General features: G+C 40.9%; 2 long non-coding RNA genes across 2 annotated transcripts in view; one reads left to right on the top strand and one right to left on the bottom strand.

Annotated features, from left to right (window-relative positions):
* Positions 1–18,484, bottom strand: part of LOC138922170 (uncharacterized) — a 41,118-nt gene that overhangs the window by 21,575 nt on the left and 1,059 nt on the right. Inside the window, exon 2 of the long non-coding RNA XR_011435249.1 lies at positions 15,657–15,738. This is a non-coding gene — a long non-coding RNA (uncharacterized lncRNA). The remainder of the gene's footprint in view (positions 1–15,656; positions 15,739–18,484) is intronic.
* Positions 1,762–3,479, top strand: LOC138922171 (uncharacterized). The gene is made up of 3 exons (XR_011435250.1): positions 1,762–1,899; positions 2,111–2,267; positions 2,433–3,479. It is a non-coding gene; the product is annotated as an uncharacterized lncRNA (long non-coding RNA).

Genomic DNA, 18,484 nt, shown 5'->3' with positions numbered 1-18,484 from the left:
GGGTGGGGGGAGGGCACTAAGGGTGAAGTGGTGTACCTACAACATGACTAACAATAATGCACAACTGAAATTTCACAAGCTTGTTAACTATCATAATCTTAATAAAAAAAGTTAGGAATCATTACTCTGGTCATTTTCCTCATTTTATAAATGACTCACAGGGGCCACACCCATGGCCGAGTGGTTGAAGTTCCACATGCTCTGCTTCAGCAGCCCAGGCTCAGGGGTTTGGATGCTGGGTGTAGACCCACACCACTCGTCAGCCATGCTGTGGTGGTGACCCACATACGAAATAGTGGAAGACTGGCACAGATGTTAGCTCAGGGCTAATCTTCCTCAAGCAAAAAGAGGAAGATTGGCAACAGATGTTAGATTAGGGTGAATCTTCCTTGGCAAAAAAGAAATTAAAAAAAAGACCCATTTATAGTGTATCTACAAGCACATATATGAGATGGATCCCTGTCCTCACCCTCACTAGAGTCCTTTGCAAGAAGCTGGCAAGAAACTTGGTTTCCTGCCAAATGTGCCGTGATTAGGATAAAAATAAAACACAGGAGACAGCAGAGCACAGGTAACTGGAAGGCTGACAGTTTTGTTTTCGTTTTTAGGCAAGAAAAACTATTTAAAGATGAAGAAATAGGGCAGAAAAAAATCCACTGACATGCTCCTATGAAAGAAACAGGATGACCTTCTAAAAGAAAACAATGTCTAGGTCAATGTTGCCTGACACCTAAGACCGTTTTCCCTTAAAAATAATCTTTGGGGTCCATTGCCAGTAACATGGGGGCCAAAATCACCTGCAGGTCCTCCCACAGGGCGACACACTTAGAAATAAGGATTAAAAAACAGCAGCCTGTTAAACATACAGCTGAGTTTGCAAGTAACTGAAGAAACTCCTAGGGGTCCACGCCCAGAGCATTTAGCGGACGTGGAGTTCAGCAGCTCTGAGGCTGGGCCACGGCAGCTTGGTCATCTCCCTAGTGAGGTGCTCAGGTTCTGGTGGCCACGTGGAGGCAGGAGACAGAGCCTTGGACCTCAGTACGGCCGGGGTTGGAATCGAGGCCCCTGTGGAAAGTCGGAGCCTTCACAGGCCCACAGCTTCAGTGAGGGCGAGCGAGACCAGAACCGGCTCAGGAGCGTGGAGACAGCCTGGGCCTGGGGAGTCGGAGGGAAAGGACCCCCATGAGGACGCGGAGCTCCAAGCCTGCTTGCACGCGGGCCTGGGCCTCAGGATGTGTCTCTCCTGCAAGGTCCAGTGATCCTCCAGGTCAAAGTCGGCATGAAGGACCCCTCGCTGTTGTTCTCCCTCGAATCCCGCCAGAAGCAACAAAGACGGCTCCAGAGAGACATCTTTCCCGCAGGATCCCCACAAGCAAAGCCGCCCTGAGCACGATGCACAAGAAAAACTCACAGAGCACACGAGAGCGCCACCACAAGCCCCTGTGAGAACCAGCAGCCGCATTCGACGCCAGCCCTTCAGACGGTGGAATCATCTGACCCACAGGCTAAAACGGCCGTGTTAAAACGATTAAAGGCGTGGTGAAAACAGGAGGAAAGAACAGACTTTTGTTTTTAAAAAGACCAAGTAGTTTTGAAAGAGAATTCCAGAAATAAAAAAGTTTCATATTAAAAACTCAATGGACAGGTTAAACCGCAGATTGAGCACAGCTAAGGAGAAAAGTGGTGAAATGGAATACGGACACAGAACACAGCACAGAGAGAGAAACAGAAACAGGAAAGAGAGGGAAAGAGACACAGAGAGCTAAGGGAAAAAAGTCACCTTCACAGAAGCAATGGGGAGAGTGTTCCCAGACAGATGGAGTGCGATGCGAATGCTCAGCTCAGGAAGTGAGTCCTGAGCAGGAAGAACACAGCTGCCTTCACACCCAAGGCGCTTAGGTGAGTCACCAGAACACCAGCACAAGTGACCACAGCGAGAACACAGCGTCTCCTGTGTGCTCAACGCTTTACTCAAAGATCATCCTTTCAATATGTTGGCCTATTTCCTTCTAGTCTTTCATCTATGCATGTTTAGTACACATACAAAAATTTCAGGGGAAAATAAGATTGATACAGTACATATAATTTTGTATGTACTTTTTTTACTCAGCGTTTTCCCATGAGCATTTTCGCAGGTCATTACGCAGCAGCAGTGGAACTGCATCAATAAGAGCGAAGACTTGAGTTGTGGTTACCAACGTGGGATGTGAAGTCAAGCGTTCTGTGTCTGAGTCCCAGCTCACGACTCACCAGCTGTGTGACCTTGGGTAAGTTACTGGTCCTCTCTCTGCTCCCATTTTCTCATCTGTAAGTTAGTGTGAGTTGCTATTTACTAAGCTATCTGCCAGGCACTGTGCTAAAGACTTGAATAATCCCATTTGATTTTCACAAAACCCCTATGGATTACATGTGTTATTGGCCTTATTTTACAGACGAGAGAACTGGGCCTTAGAAAGAATGTGAAGTGATTCGCCCCAAATCACACGGCCGCTGATGGTGCTTCAACTTGAATTGAGATGTGTCTGCAAAACCTGCGCCCTTGATGCCACACTCTTCTTCCATACATTTGAACAGGCTCAGAGTACGCACAGACCGTAAAGCTGACGATAAGAAGCCCCGAGTGCTGCACGTCTCCAATTATTTCCTATCGCACACAGCCCAGGAAGAACGTCTTTGCCCATCAAACTCTGTGTGCACCTCAGGTCGTGCCTGCAGGGTGGTTACTCTGAAGTGGACTCACAGAGTTGAAAGGTGTGAACATTTTAAGGCTCTTAATCCATGTTGGCAAACTGCTTTCCAGAAGCGACGAAACCGTTTACAAACCCAGTGGCAGTTTAGGAGCGTAAAACTGATTTATTCTGTTATTTACCTATTTAAATGCTTTGCCCAAGTTTCTTTAGATGTTCATTTGTCTAATTTGTATGTTGTATAGTTATATATTATGTTACGTTATACATTATGGTATATGTATTATATGTTATGTGTGCATGTATGCATATATGTTATATATAAGTTCTCTATTATGTTTTATATAGTTATATAGTATATGTATTAGCCAGTTTTATCAGGAATATGTTTAATAAACATTGATTTTAGAACAGCTCTGGAGTTGCAGGAAAGTTGGGAGATAGTAGAGAGAGCTGTCACATGCCCCACACCCAGTTTCCCCACTGTGAACACCTTCCGTGGGATGGTACGTTTGCCGATATTAATGAACCAGTACTGACGCCCTATTCCGAGCTACAGTCCACACGTCACTCTATTTCCTTGTTCCCACCTATGGCCCTCACTGTCCCAGGGTCCCACCCTGGATGCCGCCGCATGGTTAGCCGCCAGGGCTCTCTGGGATCCTCTGGCTGAGGCGGGTTTTGCCTAGCATTCATTTTTGCAAATCTTTCTTCCAATTTATAATTTCCCTTTCTCATTTATGTGTGCTGTTTCCTGATGTATATGAAAAATAAACTCTATATTCAAATGGATCAGTCTTTTGTTCTGTGGTATCTTCTGCTGCATTTATTCTTAGAACGTTCTTCCCTACATCAGAATGGCAGAAATGTTTACCTATAGAGATTCTCACTGTTTCACGTTTTCACTTTTTATGTATATCTAATTGACCAAACCATACGGGATTTATTTTGGAATATGGTATGAGGGGGGTCTGATTTGCTCTTTTCCAAATAGTTACCATTCCTCTGAGCACCACCTCTTACAGAGTCCTTCCTTTGCCCCTTGATGTGTGACCCTCTGTTCCCTGTGAACGTTTGCTTCTGGGCTGCCCGCTCTTTCCCACGGCTACGCCGACCACTCACCCCAGTGTGCTCAGGACTGTGTCAGTTTTATCGCTGGCAGCCCCGGTCCTGGGCACCCTCAGTCCCGGGCAAACTGGGACAGTTGGTCACCCACCCACGACCCAGCCTTGCACCACTGCCATGCTGTCCTGCTTACTGTTGTACGCCTTTTGTGGTCCCCCAAAGTGGGCTGTTTCTCTTCCATGAAATACAGAATATTTCACCAAATTGCAACATAAGAATCCTACGGGAGCTGCAATCCAGGGAAAAATAATTTGAGAGCAGACAGTGTTGCAGTATCGAGTCTCCTCCTGGGAACACGCAATGCCTCTGTCCAGCCTTCTTTATGTTTCTCAGTAAGACGCAAAGTTCTCTATACACAGGCCTCTACATCCACCTCATTCCCGGGCAACCTAAAAGTTTACACTGCTATATTAAATGGCAACTTTTCCCCCATTACATTTGCTAAATAATTTTTAAAATATTCCATGTATATTCACACAGTTTTTCCTAGATGCACAAGTGTGAATATGCGCGTGCTTTATTGATCAACCACAGCCTTTTTTTCTTTTGCTTTTTCTGGGTTACCCTAAGTCTTCTCCACTTCTACCCCCTCCCCACATCTCAACAAGCTAGTGAGTATCTTTTTATTTTCCCCATACGTAGATACGCCTAGACAGACAGATGGATAGATAGGTAGATACATAAAGTAGGTATGTTTTTTGGATCATTGACTGTTTGGAAAAATGAGATGATATTACATGCATCTTTCAAATCTTTAATGCATCTCGCCCGATTGCTTACCATGGCTGTAATGCTAAATATTTCTCCCATCAATGTGATGGTGCCTGTACGGGAAAAACACTCTTCCTCCCGGGTGCCTCCTGACTCTCACACCACTGCCACACAGCACTCCTGACACCAGATGTGAGGGTGCTCCACACACCAAGCCATCCTCCGACCCCAGCTGGGTGTCCCACAATTCAACTCTGTTCTAACGCTGACTACTCAGAGTGGGCACCACAGCTCACAAGTTAAGGGCTAAGTCCCACGAGACCATCCTCACTGCAGATGCTAGTTGAAAAGGCCCAGGTTGTCACCTGCACTTCTGACTGACCAGCTATCAACTGGGGTACCCATGACCCCCTCCCTGGGTGTGACAATTTGCTAGAATGGCTCACAGAACTCAGGGAACACTTACATTTACGGGTTTATTAAAGGACATTATAAAGGATGTGAATACAGAGCCAAATGAAGACATATATAGGGCGAGGTCAGGAAGGGCCTTGAGCATAGGAGCTTCTGTCCCTGTGGGTTTGGGATGTGCCACCCTCCTAGCATGTGAATGTGTTCACCAACTCAGAAGCTCTCCAAACCCTGTACTACTGGGATTTTTATGGAGGCTTCATCACATAGGCCTGATGGACACTAATTCCATTTCCTGCCCCTCTGCCCTTCCTGGAGGATGGGGTTGGACTGAAAGTGCCTAACTTCTAATCACCCCTTGGTCTTTCTGGTGATGAGCTCAGATCCTGAAGTTATTCAGGAGCCCACGAAGAGTCACCTCGTTAGAACAAATGATGCTGTTACCACCCAGGACATTACAAAGGATTCAGGATCTCCATGTCAGGAACCAGGCTCAAAGAACAAACACTAGAACAGACAATGCTACTGGTGCTTGTGTCATTTAGGAGAGCACAGGGTTTGAGGAACTCTGTGCCAGGAACTGGGAGCAGAGGCCAAAATAGATATTTCCTATTATTTCAGAGTACTTTTTCCCCACACACCCAGCAGCAATAAATTTTGCCAGCATGAGTCCATCATAAAAGATTTCCTGGATAAAATATGGTGCATTGGAGCAATGGAACCCCATGCAGCTGTCAAGGGAAATGAGGAAGGTTTCCATGTATTGCTACAGACTGACCTCCAGGACATACCAGGATGGGAACGAGCAAGGTTCAGGACAGTGTTACAGGAGGTACTTTTCACGAAAGAAAAGGGGAAAATAAGACCAGATATAACTACTTGTTTATGTTTTCAAAATAAACAATGGCAGTAGGAACTAAGACCTAACAAAAATGGTTACCTCTAAGAAGAAGGAACAGGACATTGGGGGTCAGGAGGGGAAGGTAGACTTCTCCGAATGTGTTTCATCATTTTCACTTTGGAATTATGTAATTTTTTTCACAATTATAAAAATTACACCAAAAATTCCTAAGACATGAAAACAATAAAAACAACAAATGACTCCTAAACATACATCAGCTGTTGACAGGAGCAACACAGAGAATTATTCCATGTTTCTTTAAGGCACAGTAATTGCACAAAACTGGTAGGAGACACCCCAAAGACAAAAGGAATCCAAAAGAAATTGTAAATGACATTCAATAATCATATTTGTTAATACTGGAATTGTTATTTTTAAGCTGTAAGATATATATTATAGAATAAAGTAAAGAAATAATTCTATCAATGTTATTAGCAACTGAGATTTCAGCATAAAAGAAATATGAATATAAAATTAAGGAAGTTGAGGGGCCGGCTCCGTGGCCGAGTGGTTAAGTTCGCGCGCTCCTCCGCGGCGGCCCAGGGTTCGGATCCTGGGCACGGACATGGCACTGCTCATCAGGCCACGTTGAGGCGGCGCCCCACGTCCCACAACTAGAAGGACCTGCAACTAAGATATACAACTATGTACAGGGGGAGTTTGGGGAGATAAAGCAGAAAAAAGAAAAAAAAAAAAGATTGGCAACAGTTGTTAGCCCTGGTGCCAATCCTTAAAAAAAAAAAAAATTAAGGAAGTTGAGTACAAACCCTATAATCTTAATGTTGAACTGGAAATATCAGAATAAACTGATTTATATTTCTCTTTCTAAAAATACACTTTTAATGTTTATAGTTGAATAAGTCTCTCCTCTTTTCTGGAGCTTCTGGGTAGTCGGTCTTCCCTAGAAAGAGTTCCTCCAGCCCTGCGCTGTACCCACTCTACCAGACTTGCCATGTTGACCATTTCACTTTGATGTTCAGGTTAAGCAGGCTGAACTGAGTTTTCAAAATTGTGTGAGATAAGAATCCACTTTTCTTTTCTTCCAAATGGACAGTCCATTGTGCCAGTACCAACGATGACACATCTACGCTTTTCCTGCTGAACCGATCCATTGCCTTGCTCACATGCGAACTTTCACACATCCTAGGAACTCACTCTGGATGCCGTTCTGTTACACTGATCGAGTTGTCTAACCTTATATTCATATTCTGTCACCTTGATCACACTGGCTTCAGAGCATCCCCTGACACCCAGCGAGGCAAGGTATTCCTCAGAGTTCTTATTTTTCAGACTTTTCTTGACTACTCATTTGACCCAATTCCCACTCAAAAAATTTCACAAGGATTCTAACCAGAATTACATTACATTTATTTGTTAATTCTGGGAGAATTGGTATTTTTATGATATTAAGACTGCTCATTAAAGAACACTGCATGATCTTTTTCATGAGTTCACGAAGTTGTTTTCTATTTATAAAATTTTTATAATGATGGTTTATAGTTTTCTTCATATAGGTCCTGTGTCTTTCTGGTTAAATTTATTCAAAGTATTTTATGTTATTTTTACATTTTTTTTCCAGCTTTCCTAGGGTACACTTGACTAAACAAATTGTATATATATAAATATGGTGTAAGATGCAATGTTTGATATATGTATACTTTGTGAAATTATTACCACAATCAAGGTAATTAACACATCCACACCTCCCACAGTTATGATTTTTTTGTGCTGAGAACACTGAAGATTAACTCTCAGCAAATTTCAAGAACACAATTCAGTATCCTGAGCTGCAGTCACCATGCTGGGCATTAGATCACCAGCACGTGTTCATCCTACAGCCCTGGAACTTTGTACCCTTTGACCCATGTCTCCCCATTTCCCGCCAACCCCCCAGAGCCAGGGAACCACTACTCCACTCTGCTTCTATGAGTATGACTATTTTAGATTCCACACATAAGTGAAATCAGGCAGTAGATATATTTCTGTGTCTGGCTTGTGAGTTGTTTTTTCAGCTCTTGTAAATGTAATCATTGTCTCATTTCCCTTTCTAGGTGTATACAGCTATAACACAGATAATTAGTCGTTGTGTGTTTATCTTGGATCCAAATTTTCTCATTCATTAGAGATTTTTGTTACTAAAATCTCCTGGGTTGTTACGTATATAAACATATGTTAAGCAAAAGAGATGGATCATTTAATCTCATCTTTCATACTATATATACAGATATTCTTCTCTGACTTCATTCTCTAGAACAGCATGGCCCATGGAGTTTTCTCTGATGATGGAAACGTTCTATAGCTGTGCTAACACAGTAGCCACTAGGCACACGTAGCTGTAGAGCACTATCAATGTGCCTAGTGAGGGGCCGCCCGGTGGTGCAGCGGTTAAGTGGACACGTTTTGCTTCGGCGGCCCGGGGTTCGCCGGTTCACATTCCTGCTGCGGACGTGGCACCGCATGGCAAGCCATGCTGTGGTAGGCGTTCCACATAGAAAGTAGAGGAAGATGGGCACGGATGTTAGCTCAGGGCCAGTCTTCCTCAACAAGAAGAGGAGGATTGGCAGCAGGTGTTAGCTCAGGGCTGATCTTCCTCAAAAAAGAAACAGAAAAATTAAAAAAATAAATGTGCCTAGTGAGACTGAGAAACATTTTGAATTTTATTGAAGTTCAATTCCTTTACATGTAAACAGCCACATGTGACTAATAGCTACCCTAATGCACAGCACAGATCTAGAATATCTGAAACAATGTCAAATAATAATGAAATAGTAGGAACGTCTATATAGCCCCGGCTTTTAATCAAAATAGTTTGAGTCTTTTGCTACTTAGCGTGCTCTTTGCTGTCAGTTTTTGGTAAACAGACTATCATATGTAGGTATTTTTTTCTATTTCTGTGTTACTTAGACTTTCTATTAAAAATTCTGGCTGAAGTTTAGCAAATTACTTTTCACTATTTATTTATGTGATTGTGGGACTTTCTCCCTCATTTTGATGATATAATGGACTATGATGACAGATTTTCGAATATCTCACTAGCGCCAGTGCTGAAATAAGCCATATTTGGTCATAGTCTAACTTGTTTGTATGTGATTTGAAAGTAAAAATTAAAAGGTGACTTTTAACTGGAAATTATGTTCCAGCTTCTTCAGCAGCACCTGGCTCTTTCCGTTTCTTCCCCATCAGTGACAAGGGAGGACTCTGCCCTCCCTGTTGGGCAGAGACCACCCTCACTGCAGAGTCAAGAACATCACGATGCGGCCGCCTTCCCAGCATAACCAGTTCCTCATTCCGAAAGGAGGAAGGTATTTTCTCCCACTTAGTGGGATGTCTTTTCATTTTGTGCGTGGTTTCCTTTGCCTCGTGGAAGCTTTTTAGTCTAACGTAGTCCCATTTGTTTCTTCTTTCTTTTGTCTCCCTTCCCTGAGTAGACATGGGATTCAAAAAGATACTGTTAAGACTGACGTCAAAGAGTGTACTGCTTCTGTTTTCTTCTAACGTTTTTATGGCTTCATGCCTTACATTCAAGTCTTTAATCCATTTTGGGTTGAGTTTTGTGTTTGGTGTAAGATGATGGTCTACTTTCACTCTTTGGTACGTGGCTGTCCAGTTTTCCCAACACCATTTTCAGAAGAGACTTTCCCTTCTCCATTGAATGTTCTCGGCTCCACTGTTGAACACTGTCTATCCAAAGATGTGTGGTTTTATTTCCAGGCTTTCAGTTCTGCTCCATTGGCCTGTGTGTCTGACACTGTACCACTGCCATGCTGTTTTGATTACTGTAGCTTTGTAGTATATTTCCAAGTCAGGGACCGTGATACCTCCATCTTTGCTCTTTTACCTCAGGATTACTTTGATTATTTGGGGTCTTTTGTTGTTCCATATAAATTCTAGGATTCTTTGTTCTACATCTTGAAGAATGTCATCGGGATTCTGGTTGGGATTGCACTCAATGTGAAGATTGCTTTTAGGTCATATGGACATTTTAACTATCTTTAGTCTTCCAATTGAGGAGCATAGAACGTCTTTCTGTTTCTTTAAGTCTTCTTTGATTTCTTTTAATAATTCCTTACATTTTTCAGTGTATAGGTCTTTCACCTCCTTGGTTAAATTAATTCCTAGGTATGTTATTCCTTTGGTTGAGACTGTAAATGGGATTCTATTCTTCATTTCTCTTTCTGCTAGTTCATTACTAATGCACAGAAATGCAACTGATTTCTGTATCTTGCTTTTGTATTTTGACTGTGCAACTTTGCTGTACTTTTCGATTATTTCTAATAGTTTTTCTGGGATTCTTTAGGGTTTTCTATATATACAATTGTGTGAACAGACATTTGTTCAGAGAAGATATACAGGTGCCCGAGAGCCACATGAAAACATGTTCAACATCACTAATTATTAGGGAAGTGCAAATCAACGCTGCAATGAGATATCAATTCACACACATCAGAATGGCTATAATTAACAAGACAAGAAATAACACATCTTGTTATTTGTTGAGAGGATGTGGAGAAAAGAGAACCCTCATACACTGCTAGTGGGAATGCAAACTCATGAAGCTACTATGGAAAACAGGATGAAGATTTCTCAAAAGATTAGAAATAGAAATACCATATGATCCAGCTATCCTGCTACTGGGTAGCAATCCAAAGATCAAGAAACCAACAACGGAAAGAAATGCATGCACCCCTGTATTCATCGCAGCATTATTCCCAACAGCCAAGATATGGAAGTAACCCAAATACCCATCAGCGGAAGAATGAATAAAGAAGATGTTGTACGTATATACAATAGAACACTACCCTCCCATAAAAGTAGACAATTTGTGCCATTTATAACAGCACGGATGGACATTGAGGGTATTATGCTAAGCAAAATAAGCCAGACAGAGAGAGATGAACACCATATGATTCACTCATATGTGGAAGATAAACAGAACACATGGAGAAGGAGAAGAGATTAGTGGTTACCAGAGGGGAAGGGGGTGTGGGAAGGGCCAAAGAGATAAAGTGACACAAATGCACAGTGATGGATACAAACTAGACTATTGCTGGGGAACACGACTCAGTCTGTACAGAAGCTAATTCCTGATGATAAACACCTGAACTTTACACAATGTTATAAGCCAATATGACTCATTAAAATAAACTTTTTTTAAAAATTAAGAAGATTAATGGGTGGAACAAACAAAAGGTAAATAAACCAAGAGCCCCTTCTCTAGACTTAGGCCAGGCAGTTCTTGTAAAAATGCTTAGGAGGACCAAGTTAACTACAATTTCCATGTGCCACAAACACTTTTTTCTAGTGTTTCAATAGAAATAAAAATGGCTAATTAGTTCAATTCTACTGGGTAACTCCTAGGAATAAAGTAAGGAGCAGCAAAGCGCATGTAGAACATGTAAATTAAAGTAAAGAAAAATGTATTTCCTCTTTATTGCACAGGTACCAATTTAAGCAATGTCAGATGGCAGGCATTATATATGGGCAAATATTCATTGAAATATATAGTATTTTCCAAACACTCTAAAAAGTAAAATATCTCCTAAATAAAGAAAGAGGTCAGGGAAATAAAAGATCACCCTCAGCAGAAGTAAAACACTATCACCTAGAACTAATTTGGGAGTATCCACATTAGAAACAGGAATGAGGAAGATAAAAGAAAACTTAGGACGATGCTAACAGGGGTCCCAGATAAAGCATCTTTGTGCTGCGTACCTGACTCCCACTCAGTCCACCCAGGGCTTGTGAGGACAAAGGCACAGGCTAAACAACCGGCAGCCTCTCCACTTCCTATGGCAAAGAAGACACGAAGTCCATGGATAAGTGAGGGAGGCGACTATAGACAAAACCTGGCGTGTCTGTAATATTCTTTACATTGACTACGCTTCTGACAGTTCAGTCCAACCCATGTGAAGAATCAGAGCTCTTAAATAGAAACACGTGCTGCATAAACCCTGAACTCTTACCAAACCCCAGTTTAGTGCTACCTGTTTTCCTGATGGAATAAATTCAACAGCAGCTATAAAACAAAGTTCTTATTGATGCCCTGGTGGTTTTTATCATCATTCCAGTGAGCCCAGAGTGAGGTTTTTTACAGATTGATAGTTTCTAATATGTTATGACCCACTAATAAAAGCAGAAAAGCCACAAGGTACAGACCATACGAAAAAGTTCATAAGGAAGCTCAAAGGCAAGAGAGGAGACAAAAAATAAGGACATTAGTGGAATCTCATGCCCTGTCATGTACAGTGGCTGCTACAGTAGAGATTAGACACAGCCAGAATGCTAGCCAGGTTAACATGATACCTCAAGCCAAAGACCTAGTTCCATCAGTTTCTATTATCTGATCCAGCCTGTCTACCTTTCAAACAAAAAACGAGACATGCTAAAGGCGAGAGAGATCACAGTCAGAAGAGACAGAGCAAGTATCGGAACCGTGCTCAGATATGGCAGAGATTTTGGAATTATCAGACTTAAACTGTAAAATTACTGTGATTAATATGCTAAGGATAATAATGGAAGCAATGGACAACATGAAACAACAGATGACTAATGCAAGAAGAGAGAGGAAGTGGTAAGAAAGAAGCGAAAGAAAATGATGTACACCAGAAACACTGTGAGAGAATGAAGAATGCCTTTGATGGACAAGGCTGAGGAAAAAATCAGGGAATCTGAACATACACCAACAGAAACTTCCCAAACTGAAATCCAAAAAGAAAAAGAACGGGGGAGGGAGGAAACAGGATATTGAAAATTTTTGAACAATTACAAAAGTGATACCTATCCACAATGGAAATAACAGGAGGAAAAGAAAGAGAGAGGACAAGACAAACATGTGAAGTATTAATAGCTGAGAACTTTCCCAAATGGATGACAGATGCCAAAACACAGATCCAGGAAGCTCAGAGATCACCACAAACAACCAATTCCAAAAAATATACATACAGACATATATTTAAACTGAACAAACACAAAGACAAAGAGAATCTTGAAAGAACCGAGAGGAACTAAAGCCTTACTTTAGTTCAAAAAGGGTAAGAATTACAGTGCCCTTCTCATTAGAAGACACGCAAGAGAAGAGGAGAATTCTACATCCAGTGAAGCCATCCTTCAAAAGGAAAAGAGGAAATGAAGAGTTTCTCAAACACAAACTGAGGGAATTGCTTGCCAGAAGACATGCCATATGCAAAATATTAAAAGAAGTGCTTCAGGAAGAAGGAAAATGATATAGGTCAGAAACTCGAATCTATATAAAGTAAAGAAGAGCATTGGCGAAGGAATCAATGAAGGTAAATAAATCTCTCCTTTTTCTTAATTGACCTAAGAGATAAAAGTTTGTTCAAATTAATAGTAATGATGTGCTTACAGCATAGGCACGAGTGAAATGAATGGCAACAATTCTATAAGGAATGTGGGAGAGGAATTGGGAATATCCTGTTACATGGGAATTGCACGACCCAAGTAGTAGTATTGTGTTATTTGAAAGTGGACCTAGATTACTTGTAAATGTATAGTGCAAACTCTAAGACAAACACTTAAAGGATTTTAGAAAGAACTATAATTGATATTCTAAGAAAGAAGACAAAATGAAATAAAATTAAGTGCTCAGTTTAAAGCAGAGAAGGAGAAAAGAAGAAGAAGAAAAGAAGGAAGTAGAAAGCCATTACAAACGTGACAGATATTAATTCAAATGCAGCAATAACCAGACTAAATGTGAATGGTCTGAGTACACCATTACAAGATGGAGACTGTCAGAGAACAGAAAAAAACACTATATGTTGTCTATGAGAAACCCACTTTAAATATAAACACAGATTAAAAGTAAAGGGATAGAGAAAGACATGTCCTGCTAACACAAATTACAATAAACCTGGAATAGCTATATTATTTCAGACAAACCAGACATTAGGACAAAAAAAGTGATCAGGGATAAGGAACTACGTAATAACAAAGGTGTCAATACTTCAACATGTAATAATCCTTACTATCTATGTACCTAACAACAGAGCATCCAAGTGTGTGAGACAAAAACTGATAGAACTGCAAGGGTAAATAGACAAATCCACCATCATATTTGGAGACTTCAGCATCAGCCTATTAGCAATGGACAGATCCGGCAGGCAGAAAATCAGCAACATAGTTGACCTCAATAGCACCATCAATCAACCAGATTGGAGTGATATCTATAGACTACTCTCATGGCACGTATTCTGTGTCAACTTGACGGGGGTAAGAGGATGAGCAGACAGCTGGTAAAAGATTATTTGTGGGTGTGTCTGTGACGGGGTTTCCAGTAGAGACCAGCACTTGATTGCTGAACTGAGTAAAGCCGATGACCTCCCCTACATGGGTGGGTACTGAAGGACTGAATAGAACAGAGTGCTGAAGGAGGGCACATGTGCTCTCCCTGTTTCAGCTGGGACCTCTGTCTTCTGCCCTGGGAAATCAATGCTCCTGGTCCTTTGGCCTTCAGATACAGACTAAAGCTTACACAATCGCCCCCACTCCCTGACCCTCATACCCTCTGCCAATTCTCAGGCCTTTGGACAGGGACCGAAGTACTCGACCAGCTTTCCGGGTTTTCCAGCTTGCAATGCATAAATTTGGGGGCCAATACCTATAATAGTGTCCTTTACATATGTATATGTGTACATCCGATTGGTTCTGTTTCTCTGAAGAACCTTGACTAACAACTGTTTCATCCAAGAACGGCAGAACACGTATTCTTCTCAAGCTCACGTGGAACATTCCCCAAGATAGACCACATTCAGAGACATAAAACATATCTTTACAAATTTAACAAAACAGCGACTATTCAACACATGTTCTCAATGCAATAGAATTAAACTAGAAATAAGTAACAGCAAGATAATTTAAAGTTCTCAAGTATTTGAAGACTAAACAAGACACATTCTAAATATCAAGTGAGAAAATGAGGAAGCCTCAAGAGGAATAAAAGTATATTTAAACTAAGAGGTAATGAAAAATACAACTCATCAAAATTTATGGGATGCAGGAAAACCAACATTCAGAGGGAAATTTATAGCATTGAATGCATATGTCAGGGAAGAAGAAATACCTAAAATTAAAAATCTAAGTTTTCATGTTAGGAAAGTAGAAAAAGAAGAGTGAGTATGTTGACGGTAAGCAGAAGAAAAGAAAAAGTAAAAATTAGGGCAGAAACCAATGAAATTGAAAACAGGAAATGAAAAACATCAACAAAGTCAAAGGGTTTTTTGTCTTTTGTTTTGGGAAAGATCAACAACACTGACTATCCTAGCCCAATTAAGTGAGAAATAAAAAAGGAGAAGACACAAAATACCAATATCATCTACAAAAGAGAGATATAACTACTAATCCTATGAACAGTAAAATGTTAATAAAGGGATAATATGAATGACTCTATTCCCACAAACTGGATAATGGGGGTAAAATGGACAAATTCATTAAAAGTCAAGTGTACTATGAAAGTTCACACAAGGAGAAACAGATAATCTGAATAGGCTTACATCTATTAAACAAATTGCATCAATAATTAATAACCTTCCAAAACAGAAAGTACCAGGCCTAGGGGTGTTTATCAGTGAATTCTACCAAAACTTTAAGGAAGAAAGTATACCTATTCTCTACAATCTCTTCTACAAGGTCGATGCCGGGGAATATCTCCTAATTCATTCGATGAGGGCAGCCAGACATAATACCAAAGCCAGACAGGGTACAAGAAAGGAAAACTAAAAACAAATATCTCTCATGAAGACAGATGCAAAAATCCTTAAGAAGCATTAGCAAATTGAATCCAACAATGTAAAAAAGGAGTTATATACCATGACGTAGTGGGCTTATTCCAGGAACGCAGGGCTGGTTCAGCGGTCCAAAATCAATTCATGTAATCCATCAATCAACACACTAAAGAAGAAAAATCACATGATCATATCGATAGATACAGAAAACATATTTGACAAAATCCAACAACCATTCATGATAAAAACTTTCAAACACTAAGAATAAAGGGTAACATTCTCAAGGTGATAAAGAGCATCTATTGCAAAAACCTACAGCTCACATCATACTTAAAGGGGAGAAACTCACAGCTTTCCCCCTGAGATCAGGGAGCAGGCGAGGATGCCCCTCTCACCGCTCATACTCAACACAGTACTGGAAGTCCTTGTTGATGCAATAAGACAAAAAAAGGAAAAAAAACATATAAGATGGGGACAGAAAAAACAAAACCGTCTTTATTTGCAGATGACATGACTTTCTATACAGAAAATCCCAGAGAATCCACAAGAAAAGGAATGAAATTAATTAGCATTTACAACAAAATTGCAGGATACAAGGTTAACCTATAAAAATCTATTGTTTTCCTATATACCAGCAATAAACAATTGGAATTTGACATTAAAAACACAGTAACATTCATACTTGCACCTAAAAAAGGGAAATATTTAAGTATAAGTCTAACAAAATATGTGTAAGATTTAGATGATGAAAACTATGAAACTGATAAAAGAAATAAAAGGTCTAAATAAATGGATGGACACGTCCCATGTTCATGGGTTGGAAGACTTCACATTGTTAAGACGTCAGTTCTTTCCAACTTGATCCATAGGTTCAACGCAATCCCAACCAAAATCACAGTAAGCCATTTCGTGGATATCCACAAACTGATTCTAAAGTTTGTGTGGAGAGAAAAAGACCCAGAACAGCCAACACAATATTGATGGAACAGAATAAAGTTGGAGAACTCGCAGTACCCTAGTTCAAGACTTACTAGAAAGCTATAATAATCAATACAGCATGGTACTGACAGAAGAGTAAATACATAGAGGAATGGAAAACAACAGAGAGTCCAGAAATAGACCCACACAAATACAGGCAACTGATTTTTGACAAAGGAGCAAAGGCAATACAGTAGGGAAAGAACAGCCTTTTCAACAAATGGTGCTGGAACAACTGGATGACCGTACCAAAAAAAAGGAAAAGAAAGAAAAAGGAATCTTGACACAGACCTTACAGCTTTCACAAAAATTGACTCAAAATGGGTCATAGACCTAATGAGAAATGCAAAAGTACAAACACCTTGTAAAAACACAGGAAAAACATCTATATGACCTTGGATTTGGCAGTGAGATTTTAGGTATAACACCAAAGGATAATCTGTGTAAGAAAAAATTGGTAAATTGGACTTCATTAAAATTTAAAATTTCTGTTCTGCTAAAGACACTCTTAAGAGAATAAAATAAAAAGAGAAGAAAAAGACAAGCCAGAGAGAAAGACTGGCAGAAAATATTTGCAAAAAAAAAGGAAAAATGCCATAGCTGTCACCCTCCCCATCACCTCCTTGGGCTTGCAGGCAAAACATCTTCCTTTGGCCCCTAGTTTTGGAAAAACTCATGTTCTTGACCCAGGTTTAGTTTTTTCCTGCCATTTCTATTCCATACATTATCATACATTTAACTTGTAAAATAGACTGTGATATTATGTAGTGAATTAACGCAAAAAAGGACTTGTATCCAAAAAACATAAAGAACTCATGACACTCAAGAAGAAAATCAACACCCAATTAAAAGATAGGCCAGGGGTCAGCCAGGTGCTGTAGTGGATAAGTTTGCATGCTCTGCTTTGGCAGCCCAGGGTTCCTGGGTTCAGATCCCAAGCAGGGACCTAGGAGCGCGCAACAAGCCAGGCTGTGGCAGCATTCCACACAAAATAGGGAAAGATTGGCACAGCTATTAGCTCAGGCCCAATCTTCCTCGCACAGAATAAATAAATGAATAAATAAATAAGTGGGCCAAATATCTGGATACAGCCACACCCTACTCTCCACCTTCATCCCCTCTGATCCCACACACGCCAGCCCGGCCACACCATCGGCTGGGATCATTATCAGTCCTGGTTAACTCCATTCTGTGTCGACTGGCGCTGTGGCAGGCAGAATGGTTCCCATGCCCTCATCCTCAGAACCTGTGAATATATTATGTCAGAAAAGTGATTTTGCAGGTGAAATTCTGGTACATATGCTAAGCAAAATAGGTCAGATGGGGAAAGACAAATACTGTATGATTTCACTCATATGCGGAGGATAAAAAAGCCATAACAAACACATGGATATAGAGAATGCATCGGTGGTTACCAGAGGGCAAAGGGGTGGGGAGGGCAAAAGGGGTGAAGGGGGACATTTGTACAGTGACATTTGTAAGGTGACATTTGTGCGGAAAATAGACTTTTGGTGGTGAACATGATGTAGTCAATACAGAAGTTAAAATATGGTGATGTACACATGGTATTCATATAATGCTATAAACTAATGTCATCTCAATTTAAAAAGTTTAAAACATTTTCAAAAAAGAAATGCAGGTTAAAGCTTTTAAAATGGGGAGATTATCCTCGATTGTCTCTGTGACCCAATCTAATCACATAAACCCTTAAAAGTCGAGAACTTTCTCCAGCTGGAGCAGAGAGATGCTGCCGAAGGGAAAGTCAGAGAGACACGAAGCGTGAGAAGCACTCGAGGCTTCTGCTGGTTAGAAGATGGGGGAGCCAGGCCACGAGGAAGCCAGGTGGCCAGGTGCTGAGAGCCTCGCGGCCGTCAGCCAGCGAGGAATGGGGACCTCAGCTCCACAACTGCAAGGAACCGCACTCTGCCGTGCCT

The sequence above is a fragment of the Equus caballus genome, unplaced genomic scaffold (assembly GCF_041296265.1).
Source record: "Equus caballus isolate H_3958 breed thoroughbred unplaced genomic scaffold, TB-T2T haplotype2-0000562, whole genome shotgun sequence".
Lineage (NCBI taxonomy): Eukaryota > Metazoa > Chordata > Mammalia > Perissodactyla > Equidae > Equus > Equus caballus.
Note: the sequence above shows the minus strand (reverse complement) of the source record. Positions and strands in the feature narration are given on the sequence as shown.